We start from the raw sequence: 13,159 nt of genomic DNA, 5'->3' as shown, positions 1-13,159 counted from the left end.
ACAGCTTTTACACTGGTAGTCAACCAAAAGCCTTTCCTTTCTCTCTCTCTCTATTTTTCCAAAATAAGTAACTGCATTGAAATTGGAAGGATATTTCTTTCCTTTTTTTTCCTGTATGAATTGATACGCTGTAACAGAATGTGGTCCTGGCCACTCTCTGGCAAACCAAACCTGCTGTATGTGTAAAGCATACGATATTAATGTGTTGGAGGAAGAAAAGGCAAAAGTTATACTGAAGAAGAAACTTTACGTATGGGCCGAGAGCTGGCCTAAGTCACCTAGGAATGGAGGTCAGCTACTTAGGATGCTGGCAATTTCAGGTCCGGTCCCCTGTGAAATACAGAGAGCTGACTCAATTACACAGCTCACCTTTAAGAGGTGTGTGTAAAGGCATGTAAAATACAGTATATGTTTCCCAGTTTATATGGTTTGCAAGCCTGGTGTTTGTGAAGCATAGCCACATCAAATTTTTAGCACTGGGTCTCTTGCTAAGTCAGTGTTAGGCTACGTAATGTGCCACCCGCATTGACCATCTCTTTTCAAAAATTAAGATGCTGCCTTTCTGCTGCTGAACCCACCTGACTAAAAGGCATGCATGTCTGGGGATCCAGAGCACATCTATGCGCTGCCGTAACGGAGGGAGCCAGACTTTGGGGCCCTTTTCTCAGCAGTCCACACTGCACACCTCCCAGAGGAGTGCGGCAGATCCCTGGCTACAAGTCGTGTTGGAGGCAGGATTGTTCTCCTACTCTCCCCTGCTTCCACCAAGGAGAAAAAACATTCGAGATTCTTGGGGCCAGAAGGGGGAGCAAAAAAAAAATGTGTGTGCGTGCGTGTGTCTGTGTATTTATATACATACATACATATGTGTATACAAATATGCATACATATAGAGACATACACAGACACACACAGACATATAGATATACACGTATATACACATACATAAAATGACTACAGCTCCTAGTGGCTGGGACCTATCCCCTGATGCCCTGTTTCATGGGTAACTGCAGAGGGTTTGTTGGCGTTGGGGTTTTTTTTATGGAACAGATAACTGGGGGGGAAAAAAATCTGCAAACATTTCAGGCTTTTGGAGACCCTGGATGGTTAAAAGGCAAGCAGCTAAAGGGTTAGGGATTTTGCGATTGCAGTTCTGGGCTGGGATGCCTAACTTGTGCGTAAGTCCCTCCTCAGGCTGGAAGCCCATTTGCGGAGCTGGGGCCCTCGGTTCGCTCCAGAGCCAGTGAAGTCATTCTGTTGACTCCAGTGAGCTTTGGATCGAATCCGTAAGCATGCTGGAGATATATTGTCCTGCGGGGGTATTGTGTAAAGAGAAACATAAAGAATGAATAAAACCGAGAATGTGAAAAGACAGGTGTTACCAGGTGTGATTGGCCAGATGAAGCAAGTGCTGGAGCTGTTTCTTGACCGTTAGCAATACAAGAAACTTGGACTATAAACACTGACTGCCTTGAAAAGGAAAAGATGCTTCATATTGATAGCCATTTAATTGTTTATTGAGATTTCCTATAAACAAAGGCTCCAGAGTCTGGATGCATGTGATGCCATTTACTGCCGTGTGTTATTTGTAATGTACACATGGAAGAATATGGGCAAAATATAACCCCAAGATGGCTTTTGCTTGTCTGTGTGGTAAATGGCTGGTACCTTTGAGCCATGGGATTATTAAACACAGGCAAACCCTTCTAGCTGATTACAAAGAACAAAAGACTAACATGAAGTTGCAAAAACAGCTTTTAGGATTCTGTCTTCAGATGGAAGAAATCAAGGATGGCACGAGGCAGTGGAATTTTCTTTTTTTCTTTTTCTAGCTTTCAGGATCTGTCAGTGGGAAAGGATGCTTTAATATATGCACTCCATCTTTGGCTTGGCACTTGGACCATATCCTATGTACGAACTTTATTAAGGCATCATAAATGGGTCTTCCAAAGTAGCTTATCACCTTGTAGGTGGTGACACTTTGTAGGACCTCAGCACGGCTGCTTGCGATATCTGGTCATTCAGGTTGCTGCAACAAGCAGGAGTGCTGGCTGTTGTAGCCTTCTCTTCCTTTATGTTTTGGCTCCCTGGTATGTTGTGGAGAGAGAAGTTTATTACAGGCTGCGTAGCAGTAGAGAAGAGAGCATCAGAGTTAGTCACAGGCATATGCAGCGAGTAAATTGGACAGCGTGTGCTTTGAGTCTGTTGTGTAGACCTGCGTCTCACACTCAGGGCTGACGTTTGGTTGATGTGTCTTTCTCATTTATTTGTTTGGTTTGAATCGGTTCTGTAAGTTGGCAACGTTATTTTCAGGATGTGAATTCTTTATATTGCAAGGAAAATGAAGAAGGAAAACAGCATATCAAGGGGCAGATTGGAAGGGGATATAGCTGGTGGAATGTAAGTTTTAGGCACTAGCCACTGCTGTTAATGGTACCTGGGGATTGTTAATAACCTTACAACACACAGCATCATGGGTTTGTTCAAAATTTAGAGAAAAACAACAGACAGGGACTGCCTGCACGGAGGCTGTATTATTAGCTTGTGGTTCTGGTGGCAAATAAATGCAGCTTTCAAAGATTTTCACGTAGGCTGGGATGCCGCAATATTGTACTTTGGCCTGATAACATCTTAATTGTGTTACAAAAGAAATAAGAGGAGAACCAGCTCATCTCTGCAATTTCGTGGTACTTGGTATAATGTACATTTCTGATTGACAACTTAATGGCTTCATTTTGTTTTTTAGAGCCTGGTGGTTGAGCTGCAGAGGGACTGCCTTGGCAGCGGGCTGTTGCACTTGGTGACTTTTGACTTTGCCGTAGGGAACATTGAAGTGATGCAGCCGATGTGAGGGAGATAACTGTGTTTGTCTTGCGGTGATGGGTTCCCTCTTTGGGCACACAACCTAACACGTGTGGGAGCCATGCTAAGCTCGGGGCCCTTCTAGTCCAACATATGGCTTCCTCCCCGAGCCGTTCAGGAAAAAGCAAGAGCATGAGAGCTATAGAAGGAGACACAGGCACCGTCATGTATGTGTAGAGAGCTACATTTTTGCTGTAAAGAATGTAAAGAAGCCCAGGTGAGAGAAGCAGCATTGTGTTGAAAATTGAGCCAAGAAAGCATAATTTTAAATGACAATGTTTACATTTGAACCAGAGATGTAAAGGTCATCTGTTTTCATTCAGTTCTGTTCTTTTATTACAGTTCTTTATTCTGTTCAAGAGTTAAGGCCAGATATGGGGAAGGGTTTAGGTGTCTGAAGTGGACCTTAGGTGGCCCATAAGTGCTTGCATCATCTGAATGCCTGCTTAGCCCGAATGGTGGCAGAAGTCCCTGGCTTCTCGCTGTTCCTTACCCAAGCCAGTCAGGAGCTGCTCCTGCCTTGAGAGAGGGGAGCTGCTTGGCATGCTCTGGGGGACGCAGTTCCCAGTAACCTCCGTGTCCCAAAGCTGGCAGGCATCCTCTGGCCTGGCTGCTGCCCCTCACATGCCATCCTCATGTGTAAATACAGCCAGGGAGAAGCCCCCACTTTTGCTGGCAGGCTTTGGTTAAGGGACATTTGCCTATGAGACCTCCTCCAGCCTCATGGCGGGTATACATCCGTGTCTCTGACATCTCAGGAGGCTTCGCCTGCTAGATGGCTGCTGGTTTTGCCGATGTGTCCTCCCCTTTGGCAACAGGGCTCTCCCTCCTTCTGCAGGGGTGAGATTTCATTTGGTGGAAAAGAAAAACTGGGGTGTCTGATTCCTGCTGTCTGAATTGTTTTCTCAGGTGGCTGGCTGCAGCCAGATGAGTAAATGCTTCTTGGACCAGCAGCTAGACCCCAGGTTTCCCTTCTCTTGGGTTTTCTGCCCTAATCACTGAGTTTCCTCTTTTCTTTTTTTTTTTTTTTTTTTTTTTGCATAGTAAATCATTAATTCTCTTCACTCAGTGGCATGCTTTGGAGAGGAGATGTGGATAGTCGCTGTGCCCTGTGATGGTCCGTAGCCCCCTCACGAAGGTGAGGGATGGCAGCTGCCCCCGCCTCCGGGACGGTGCTGGGAAAGCACCGTGGATATCGGTGTGACGCAGGGGCCTTCCCGTGCTCGTGTCTGGGGCACCCACCAAACTCTCATCCCTTTCAGGTTCTGGAGCTGCTCTCCCAGCAGCTTGGTCAGGTACGTGCCTGTGCAGTACGTTGCTTCTTTTGAATGTCCTAAGCAAAAGCCGCTCACCCGTCTGGCGTGGGATGGTGCCTCGCTTGGAGCCGGATGCCCCACGCTGGAGCAAAGGCGCTTTGAGTTTTTTTACCAGCAGCATGCGGCCTTGTAACGACTCAATCCCCAGTGGGGCTAACCCCAAGTCACTGTTTGACTGGTAAAAGGAAACTATCTGAAATCCACTCAGTTAAATAAATGAATTGGCAGTTTCAAGTGTTACACCTTCTAGGTCCTTTGCCAGTTTTTGTGGCTTTGTGGGTTTATAATCGAATTCTCAAAATATTATCAAAATATTTTTCTTTTTGCTGTTGCTGAAGAGCAAGAAATTTATTCTGCTGAGGATTGGTGCCAAAGCAAGGAGGAGAAGATCTAGGGCAGAAAGAGAAAATGATTGTGGTTCTCTAGTCCCTTTCATTTGTAATAGCTTTCTCCGTAACTTGCAACAACATTAGATTGCGTATTTTCTCAGAAGTCTCATCTTTTTTTTTCTCCCTTCTTTAAAAAAAAAAAAAAAAGAAGTATGTATTGACCATGACCTTTAAAATTTCAGAACCAGGGGTCTTGGTTATGGAGATGATGTCATTTGCCTTGATCTTGCAAAGAACTGTAAAGTTCAAGCAGCAATCCTATTAAAAAGTTTTACTTTACTTTCAATATTGAGAAAGAAGTTAGTTCTGTGCCTGCGTTAAGACAGGCCTCTCTGGAGCTGCTGTGTTAGCTCTGCTGGGCAGTAAGTAGCTTAGTTTCCCAAGTATGTAGCTTGAAATTTGGAGTTGATAATCCACGAAGAAAATCCAGTTGAATTTTCTGCTGAGGCACAAGCGTTTGTCCGATGGCAAAGCATGGCTCTAGCAGGAGAATCACAAGACCTATGCAGTGATGTGTGAAATTGCATGTGGAGCAGAAGCATTTTCTCAGCAGCCAGATACCAGGGCCTGGGCTTCCTAAGGCAGCAGGGGAACGTTGTGCTGCATTGCCAGCAAACATGAGGCCTTTGTGCCCTATACAGGTATCCTTGATGAGGGTGTCATCTCTCAGTGGGTTGTGCCTGGGATGGTGAAGGGAGGTGGATGTAGAAACAGGAGCAGTGCTTGGGTGTCACTCCGAAACCTCTGCTGTGGTTTTGGTCTCGTGTGATGGTTTGTGCCTGGCGCACCAGTGAGCCAGTCTTGTGCTCCACCATCGCCACCAAGGGATGCCAGGCCCGGGGGTCAGGGTGGGACTGGCTGAAGTGGCGGCTCTACACTGCGGCTCTGCTCTCCTAACGTGAGCCGCCAGCAGTCCCGCTGTGTCCCTGTGTCCCCCCTCGCTCCACAGCCTCCTCACCGCGCTAGCCCGTGGCTGCCAATGGGGCAGCGGGCAACGCTCCTGGCCTGGGGTCTGGGCAGCCCCCAGCTGGGTCAGCAGCCTTGGCAGCTGAGTAGCCGTAGCTGAAAAACAGCCTGATGGGTCTGATTAAATAACAACTCTCCTGTGGCAAAGTGAGTTTTTATTCTTTGGCCGTTATTTTGATGGTCAGGATTAGGTGAAGGCTGTGGCTGGGCAGGGGCGTGCTGCTGGGCACACTCCCTGCTCCCCTCACGTACACGCTGGTGTTTGGCAGGTGTCTTGCTCTTTGCCTGTTTTGCCTTTTCCCTTCACGAAGGGCTGGCAGTCCCCAGCATTCTGGAGGCCTTTCCAACCATCCCTCTCCACCACAGCTGCTGGCACCGGGCACTGGGTGCCAGACACAGTCCCGGTGCCGCGGGCTGCGGTATGTGCCAGGTCCGGCCCTGCCCCCCTCCCGCCCTTGCCTGCTTTATTTTCCTTCGTGGCCTTGAGAGGGTGAAGCCCAGCCCTGTTTGGTTTGTCTTTTTTTTTTTTTAATAATTTATTTACGAACACCTCGTGGCTGCTCTCCTGCTGATTTAGTAATAATAACACTTGTTACTCGGTGGCAGCAAAATGCTGATTATTTCTGAGGGCAGTACCGGCCTGTTTTATTTTCCATTTCATATATAATAATAGGATGGATGAAGGTGTGCAGTGCCATAAATCTTCTCTTCCCTAGCAGGATAACATCCAGGCCTTCTTGGCAAACACGGATGTTGATGACAGATTTGAGGGATTTTTATTTTACTCTGGCTTTCAGTCTTATTAACAATCTGATGGCTTTTTTCTTCCCCCCCCCCCCCCCATCCCGCCTGTTTGGGTTTTTTTTTGGCTGCTGTAAGGCTATGAAACTGGATAACTTTTCCAAATGCATCTAGGTCTGGAATTTATTTTCTGTTATTTTATCCTAAAGTTAGTTTTCTGTCATAATTATTGTGTATCAATAGACTACTAAATCCCTCTCACTGGAAAGTTCCTTGTGGGTTTCTGGATTTGACACCTAATGAGTAAGAAAACAAATCTGATTTTAGAAAGTGTTGCCATTGACTTCAATAGGAACAGGAAGAGGCACTTAATTGGACAATTGTAGTTATGTTTACTTTGTATATGCGGCAAGAAAAACAAGATCAAATGAAAAAGCCACAAGTTTTCAACTAACAGAGAAAAACAGCCTTTTCTGCAACGCATGAGTAACCTTTGGGAGCTGTTTTCATGGGAGAGCTGTGAGTGGAAGTACCCAGTTGCATTCAGGAAAGGTTTAGGTATTTATAAGGGTACGGAAAACATCTGTACTTATGTTGAAAGGGCAGTGGTATGACTTTACCTTAGGGTAAATTTAACATCAGCTGCTGAAATGAGATCACCAGGTGCTGAGGGTAGATGGTTCTGCAGGGAATGCTATTTCAAAATTATCTGTTACATTGCTTTTTCCCCAGAGCACCTGGTGCTGGTGAATGACTGGGCATACTGGGATGGATGCACTGGCAAGTCTCATCCATCTGGGGAAAACTTCTCATTGCTGCATGTGTCTTGTAAAGGTGATTGTAAATGCGCTTGTTGTGTTGCTTAGAGCACCCACATCACTAAATTTACTCCTGTGCTGACTGAAGATATGTTATGAATCGCCACATGTAGAGTTAGTTAAAAGAAATCGCTAGCCTTCTTCAGTGCATACATCATTTTGTTGCTATTTTATTGTATTGAAGCATAAAAAGGATGATTCCAGTTTGTTGACTGAAAAGGCAACTCAGTGTGTTTCAGGGTACTTCAGTGAGTAATTATGTACACGGGCCGGGTACAATTAAAAAAGAAAAGGCTCCATTTTTCCCACATGTTGGTTGAAAGAGGCTGTCGTGTGGTTGTTCGAGAAAGCAACTGAGACTCAAAACTTCCTCTTCTTGGCTCTGGTACTGAGTACACAATAGGCCATGGGGCAAATCATTAATATCTCTCTTTTCAGTTAACCCAGCTATGAAACCACTATACAGCACACCAGGTTTGGGAAATGTATTGTTGCCCACCATGTTATCATGAGTTGGGCTGATGTTTTTCATTTAAAAAAAAAGAAGTTATACAAGGTACAATGTTGAACAAAATGTCCATCGTGGTTAATTTGGGGCTTAGAATAAATTTCAAATCTGTAGCATTGCATGTTGTCATTACTGGAGCTCACCAGCCTGGGAAAGACCAAAGTGAGTCAGATTGTGAAACTACCTGGGGGTGAGATTTGAACGGGGAGAGGAGGTGGAAGAAAGAAAAAGTTAAATGGAAAGTAATCTCAAACTTCTTCAGCTCCACTGTTTGGATGTGTTTAGCAGTGCTTGTGATGGAAACAGATTGAACAGATCGGTTTCAGGTGTTGATTTCTATTTTTTATTTAGGAAAACGGTGAGCAGTGTGAGAAATGGCAAGTGACAGCGTTAATGTTTTCCTTTATGTATCAGCACAGTTCATTGGGTGTTTCAAGAAGGAAATTGTCCTTCCTTTTCCATTCCCACATATGTAAAAGCTGTCTGTGGGACTTCAGGTGTATTACATGCACCTGTGCGAAGTGTCTTCATGCACACGTATTCTTTTGCTTCCATTTACTAGCTTCGTTAAACATTCAGATACAGGCAGAAAAAGTAATTTTAAAAAGTTTAAAAAAAAAAAGGTAGTAATGAGGTTAACTTGGTAACTTGGTAAACTTGACCATGAGGTTGAAGTTACTTTTAAATGTCTTGCTGAACTGTGGCTTAGGAGACAAAATTCCTGTTGTGTGCTCTGGAGAGACTTGTGTGAGTCACTGGCAAGTCAGGATAGGACCTTGGATGGGAGGCCACTGAAATGCCTCCCACTGTGGTACTGGACAGTCCTGTAGCATGTCTTTGCAATGAAATAACTACTGCCAGCTTTGTCTCTAAAGGAAGAACCTCCTTTCTTAAGAATATTCATCACATGTTCAGCTTGTATATTATGAAATGTAGTAGAGAACCCTATTTCTAAACTTTTTTTCTAGAGAAAAAGAAGTAAAAGAAATTCAAAGACAAATTCAAATACAGTAGTAAATGAGTTGGCATTTCTATTAGCAGAATAAGATGGTCAGTGTGGTAGATTAGTAAAATCTGTTGAACTTCTCAAAAATGTACGCACAGCTCAAGTAAAAAATGACAAAAGAAAAACTGAAGTAAAAACTCCCTCATTCATAACAGAAGCAAATCCTGCATTGTGCTCCAAGTGTCTGCAAATTTTAAAGTTAGGCATATCCAAAGCCCCTCTCCTGAAGTCATCTGGCAAATCACAGTAAATCACACTGTCTAAATATCTAATCCCCAGTCTGCTGCTGGATGCAAAAGGTCCCAGATATAACTGAGAAGGAGGCCTAATGCCCTTGTTATTTTCAGGTTCCAGCTTGACCTGTTTCTCTCTCCGTTGCCTAGATCTGCAATGGATGGCAGTGCTGCCCTGAAGCCTGGGTGAGGGGCAAGGCTTTCCCCCTTGCAGGGCTGGAGTGCGGCAGCGGGGCGCACCGGTGAGGGAGGAAATAAAACCGGTCACTGGAAATGTCAGGTGGCAATCAAGGCTGCAAGTAAATGAGCCAGCCTGGAGTCTGTTCAGGCTTCTGCAGTAGCTCACGTCTGTCTGCAAAAAATTCCTGCAGTAGAAAATTCGCGTGTTTGGCTCTGGACTGAATATGTGAAGTCCTTGCTCAGTTGGAGTCAATAGCTATTTTTTTCCAGTACGGACACTAAAACCAGCAGTATCTGGCCTTGTATAGTGGTGAGCATGTGGGCAGACCCAAAAAAGGATCTATAAAGCGTCGTACAAAGCCTTGGTTATAGTGGATGTTTGGGCACCTCTGTGCAGCGGTGGAACACGGGAGTGAGGCTGCCTTGGGTTTTGCTCCTCAGCTTCCCTAGGCATCCTCACTGTAAGGGCAGCCTGGCCTGGGATGCTACAGACGTCCTTCTGACAGTGCCTGCGTGAGCCAGGGGTGGTAGTGTCCCACCAGGACCACTTTGGCTTTCTAGAAGTTGGTCCTGTTCAGCTTCGGCCAGTAAGGCCATGCCTCAGCCGCAGGGGCAAGTGGATGAGCCTTCTTGGTGCTTTAGGACCATGAGAGGGGGAAGTCCCCACTCTGCTGTCCCACCTGGGTGTCACAAGTGGTGGGGAAACTTGTCAAGGCATCTCTTCATACCTTTTTTCGTATCTGTTAAAGCTGATTGTTTCACAAGAGAATAGTGTATTCATTTTGGAAGCAGTAGGATATTTTTGCCCTTTTTTTATTATTTTGTTTTGTTTTTCCCAACCCATCAAGAAGGATGCTTGGGGCATGGTAGTACATCCTGCAGCCTGGGACTTCGGTGGCAGTTTAATGGGCTGAAGGAAGAGGCAGCACTGGCACGCTGTTAGATTGTGTAAACGGGCTTAGGGTTTGTTTTAAAAAACTTGCTCTTTTTTTCCCCTCTTTGCTTCCTTCTCTCCCCCCCTGCAGACACAAATACATCATTCTCACAAACGAAAACTGTTTAATTTTAATAACTGGCCTAGAGCTAAAACTGACAGCGGGAGAGGAGCTGTTTGGTTTGCAGTTGCTGACAGCTGGAATAAACTACCTGTTCTCTTGGAAGGGATGGACAGCCAGCTTGTTTGGTTCTGAGGACACTTTGATCCCTAAAGAAACTCCTCTCAATGAAAAAAAAAAAAAAGACTGGAACTGTGGCAGCTTGGCATTACTGACTGCTTTTTATATGTGAGGCCCCAAGTATGATGGAGAAATGCTGTGTGCAGATGTCCCTTGTCTCTGTAGTTCAGATCCTTTGGCTGAGAGCAACTCCTCATCGTGAAAGGTCACTGTCACCAGTGCCTTGGGAGCGACTCGGCGTCCCGCTACAATATGTTCCCAGTGATCGAGGTCCCTACCAGGTTGGTTTGACAAGAGCTCTTTGGTATAGCTAAATGTCCCAGGTTCTCAAAACCCTGCCTTGAAGCAATGAAGGCTGGATGATTAAGTTAGATATTAAATAATTTTGCAATGACTAGTTTTACCTCTGGCTCCGTAAGAAAGTCAGCCTTCTTATTTTGCCAGTTCTCAGAAGAAAATGGCAGCACTCCCATTTCCTCTTCTCCTCCTTCAGGGCCTGCCACCCTTTTTATTTTAATTTTTTTCCTCCCAGGGCCAATTAGACAACATGCAAATTATTGTTAATAGGGCCAGAACAATACTGTGTTCCCAGTGGGATCATTAGGGTCAAAGCCATCGCGTGCCAGCCCTCAGCATGATACTAATTTTGGCGGTGTCTGCCCCAGGATTTGGAGGTCAGGCGGAAGGCGGCTGTGAAGCACGGACCCGAACAGGACTGGTCTCTGCAGCCCCCCCGCCCCACAGCAGGCTTTGGCTGGGCTGTGCTTGCGGGCTCTCCTGACCTCCCCAGCAAGGCTGGTGCACTACAAGGCACCGGCTCCTTGCTCTACCTCTCCTGCAGCCTCCTCAGAGGTCCCTCAGAGGAGACAAGTCCTCCCGTGGACAGAGACCTTGCTCCCTCCCTTCCCTGCTGCTCTAGAGAGGCATCTTTCGGCTTGAGAAACAACAAAGCACTGCACGGCTCGTTTTGACATGAGCTCCTACTTGAAATATGGGGATGGCTTGGTAGCAAAAGGGTTGCTGTGGGGCTGGGCTTGCCACAGGGCCACTGGCAGCCCTCATCCACCCTGACCTTTGCTGCAGAGTCTCCAGAGGACAGGGACGTGCTGGGGGAGCTGTGGAGAGGATGCTCTGTCTCCCTTCTCTGCCTCAGACTCTTCCTCCTGGGAATCCTGAGAGTCCTCCTTCAGAGTGACGTGCTGGCATTGAGTGTTTTAACATTAGCTCTATGAACTGCATGGACTGTCTGCCACAGCTGAGGGCGAAGGGTAAGGCAGCTGCCTTCAGACCTTGGCCTTGGGCTAGTTTCTGTCTCTGCCTTTGCTTTAAAGTCATGGGATTTTGTCAGTGGAGCTGTTGGGGAGGGGGATTAGGGCATTTGCAAGGCTCCTTCTGTAATACCTTTTACATGGAAGTTGCTGCAAACATATTTAGAAGTGAATATAGGGGAGGAAAGAGAAATGTGCCTCCAACATCACTGACTGAAGTAGAAGTAGAGTATGTTGGATGTCTAGGTCAAGAATGGGGTTGCGAGTTCCTGGTTTCTCCTACAAGACTTGCCGAGGGGAGATTATCCCTGCTCAGGGCAGGGGCTGAAATCCCTGCCTTGGTTGCACTTTTAGAAATGGCAAGTCCCTGACATCATATCTTCACACTAGGTTTTGGTGGATGAACAAAATGAAAAAGTTACAAAGTACTTCACATAGTGGTTTGGGTCTTTTTTTCTTTTTTTTTCCCCCACTCTTTTTGACCTTGCCAGGGGCTCTGCTAACTCCCCAGTGCTGCAAACCCAGAGGTGCTTACCTTTAAGAGGCAGCAGTAGCCTCGCTGAAGTCTCTGACTTCCAGGGAAGCAGGATGAGAGGGCTGAAGCAGAAAGTGAAACTCTCTAAAACCAAAAATGCAACAGAGCAACCTTCTTTCATTTTCCCAACTGAGCATAATGCAAAAAGTAAACAGTTGGCACAAATGACTGGTGCAACTTTGCTGGGGGGTTAATCAAAAAAGGTGCCGAATTCAGCAGTATGTTTTGCACAAAGTTCAACAGGGTTTTACATCAGACCCATTGCAAGGTAGGCAAGAATATTTTTTGAAAGAAAAATGTCATTTAAAAAAATGTGGAAAATTCTCCTGTTCTGCCTCCTACATGTTTCTATTGTCAAACAGTCACTGATCTTATTTTAGACTTGACCTTCGTGTTCTTTCCACAGCACGCAGGCTGAATGACATGTTATTCAAGTTCTCAGACAATATTATGATATATCTGCTTTTATATTTAGCCGTAACTTTTATTCTCCTTATAAACAAACCCACCTAATGCAACCACCACCTATCCAGGGAAAGTATTTCCATTCCCCTCGGTTTAATTTGGACAAATTTGGCATGAAAACATTCAATAGTTCCATAATAACCTTTGCAACAGGATGCCTGCTGTGCTGACATGCAGGTCTAGAGCAACTTGTACCATGTGCCAGGAAATTGCATTCTTAAGAAAAATCTAGACATAAATTCTGAACAATCAACACTTAAATTTTGAAAAGTCTGGCAGCAAGCTGTTATCTGCCTCATGGGTTTTCACTTTAATGGCTTTTTACTTTCTGAGCTCTACCTCTCTGTCTTTTATGCAGGCTGTATGCCTCTGGCCCAAGTAAGCTGAGCTCTGTAAAGTGCGGAGAGAGGGCAATTAGTTGTTTCTCTCTTGTTGTTCTTGTATGCCTGTGTGCTCCAGCACCATACCTTGACATGGCGGGGGGTGATTTCTTACTAGAAGAAAGCAGAGCTTTGCTGGAAGTTACACAGGCAGGCATTTAGCTCTCAGTGGGCACTCGCTCAACAGGAGCTTGCTGGGTTGCGGTGAAGTTCAGCCTCGCCTCCCAGCCTGGAGAGCTGGAAAGGGGATGGGAAGACAATTACCACCAGACCCAACTGTCCTAGATCAGCTGGGGGCATCCTTCACCCTGGGACAA

At 45.7% G+C, this 13,159-nt stretch overlaps 1 protein-coding gene across 1 annotated transcript in view; it reads left to right on the top strand.

Moving 5' to 3' along the window:
• BCL2 (BCL2 apoptosis regulator) overlaps nucleotides 1-13,159 on the top strand; it is a 96,837-nt gene that overhangs the window by 3,000 nt on the left and 80,678 nt on the right. The gene's annotated exons all lie outside the window — the stretch shown is intronic.

The sequence above is a fragment of the Falco cherrug genome, chromosome 3, assembly GCF_023634085.1.
Source record: "Falco cherrug isolate bFalChe1 chromosome 3, bFalChe1.pri, whole genome shotgun sequence".
Taxonomy (NCBI): Eukaryota; Metazoa; Chordata; class Aves; order Falconiformes; family Falconidae; genus Falco; species Falco cherrug.
This window is presented reverse-complemented; position numbering and strand designations above follow the sequence as displayed.